Here is a 2,276-nt window from a genome sequence, read left to right as displayed (position 1 = left end):
GTACAGAAGATACTTGTATCGTCTGCAAATAATAATATAATATAAAATATTATTATATACAAATATAATGTATTTTATAAGGTTTGATATTTTGACTATGTCATTTTATATACAAATTGAATAATTTGGGTCCCAAAACTGATCCCTGCGGAACTCCACAAGTTATGTTTAGTAATTTCTGATGATTTCTGATCATCTAATTCTACAAATAGTTTCCTTTCTCCAATGTAGCTCCTGAGCCAGTTTAATGCCACCCCTCTAACTCCATACCTTTCCAGTTTTTTTAATAACATGTCATGATTAATGGCATCAAAAGCTTTTTTGAGATCCAAAAATTCACCAATTGCAAATTTCTTTTTATCCATATTGTCTATAATTTCTTCTGTTAATGCCATCAGTGCTGCAGATGCATCCTTTGCTAAAAACGATCAACATTTAACTTCACTGAAGGAATTCTGTTGTTGTATTTTAGGCAATAAGTGTTTATTTTTAATTTTATTAAGGAATCTATTTGCATCTTTCAATGTATTTCTAAAACTGTATAAAAACTTAATGAAAAATCTGTCATTTTTTAAATCAGATAATCAGAATGATCAGTCACTAAAATAATCGTTAGCTGCAGCTCTAGAGACAATTTAAGGTTTTTAGTGAAAACAGATGAGCTGCAATCATTAAACAGTATGCAGTATGAGTTTTACTTGGTAATAATAATGTTTGTGTTTCCTCTCTTTGTACTTTACGTAGTATTTGACCTGTCAGATGACGGAGCGAGCCCACAGACTTCAGCTCAGACTAAAAGATGCGATGAAACACCGCAGAGCTGATCTGCTCATGTCAGGAGTTAGGAAGCTGGTGCATGCTGTGAGGAAGTCGTCAGTGGCTTAATGAAGCAATAATAAAACTGAGACTGTAGCACATGAGACGCTGAGAAGACTACTGGAGGTAAGAACTGAACCAAGAGTTAGGCATGGACACTCTTCTCACAMGTGATCGAGCTGAAAAAACTCGTCAAGCTTCTTGATCCTTGTGCCGTTGATCCAGAGCAGCTTCACGTGCAACCTTCTGATGACTACAGGTGCTGTGAAGCAGTTAGATCAAGAACGTTTTGCTGCCATCCTTAGCCCTGATTCTCCAGTTGGATGCTGCACCGCGGTGCAGCATCCAACTGGAGAATCAGGGCTAAGGATGGCAGCAAAACGTTGGATGCTGCACCTGCAGCCGCCTGCCTTTTGGATCCAACTGGTTCTTCAAACACCTGACATGACGCCACTGAGCAGGGCAGCACAGTCTTCAGCTCAGAACCCAGATAGTGCTCCACATGATGTCATCGTCACTCAGGATGTTGCAGACTCCACTCCTACAGCCGTCCAGAAGGTCTGCTTCCTTGCCTCCCGTGTGGAGGTTAGTGGTCCCGCCACAAACCAGCCTGATGAGACCGACAGCCGGTTAAACCAAACGAAGAAGTCAAACACAACAAAASTTGTCCCTGTTGCACTGGATCTTCTTAGTGCTCCTGCCTCACAAGCCTTTGTGGAGCACATCTCCTCTCTGTGTGGACCGTCGTCKTCTGGACTGAGAAACAGCGTGTTTTCCTCTAAATCAACAAGACGTGGTTGCACAAATCTCTTTGTTCCTGTTCTGATGCTAATTTACAATGCTGCGTTGTACAGTGTTTACTTCTACTACTAATAATAACAATAAAACACCTTTCAGGACATGGTACAATAGAAAAGAAAGAACTATACAATGATAGGGTAGCGCAGGAGAAACATAGAAATGAGTAGTACAGAACAGTCCTATAATAAAATACAATAATGTAGATAGATTGAACTAAACAATCATATATTGAAAATCAAAGTTAACAGTTGTAGGCTAATTTGAAAAGATATCTTCAGGCCAGACTTAAACAGAGAGAGGTAGTATTGCACATTAAACTTTGTTTTTGAGTTAATAATTTTAGTAAACGGCAATCAAACCCATGTAGTTCATTGGGTTTTTGAGTTTGTTTTTCTCAGATTGAGATTAAGTTTACATTAAATTGCAAAGTGCTATACTAGCTAATATTAAGTATATGTGTGTCAATAGTCAAAAGTCAATAAGACTATTTTCAGCAGCAGTGTTAGGTACAGTGGGGAAAATAAGTATTTAGTCAGTCACCAATTGTGCAAGTTCTCCCACTTAAAAAGATGAGAGAGGCCTGTAATTGACATCACAGGTAGACGAGAGACAAAATGTGAAAAAAAATTTGAGAAAATCATTTTGTCTGACTTTTAAAG

General features: G+C 38.2%; 1 long non-coding RNA gene across 1 annotated transcript in view; it reads left to right on the top strand.

The window, feature by feature from the left end:
- Window positions 1-2,276, top strand: part of LOC106532839 (uncharacterized) — a 28,077-nt gene that overhangs the window by 7,303 nt on the left and 18,498 nt on the right. Inside the window, exon 2 of the long non-coding RNA XR_001312157.1 lies at window positions 745-942. This is a non-coding gene — a long non-coding RNA (uncharacterized LOC106532839). The remainder of the gene's footprint in view (window positions 1-744; window positions 943-2,276) is intronic.

This window comes from Austrofundulus limnaeus, unplaced genomic scaffold (genome assembly GCF_001266775.1).
Source record: "Austrofundulus limnaeus strain Quisiro unplaced genomic scaffold, Austrofundulus_limnaeus-1.0 Scaffold836, whole genome shotgun sequence".
Lineage (NCBI taxonomy): Eukaryota > Metazoa > Chordata > Actinopteri > Cyprinodontiformes > Rivulidae > Austrofundulus > Austrofundulus limnaeus.
The sequence above is the reverse complement of the archived record's forward strand: the minus strand, read 5'-3'. Positions and strand labels throughout refer to the sequence as shown.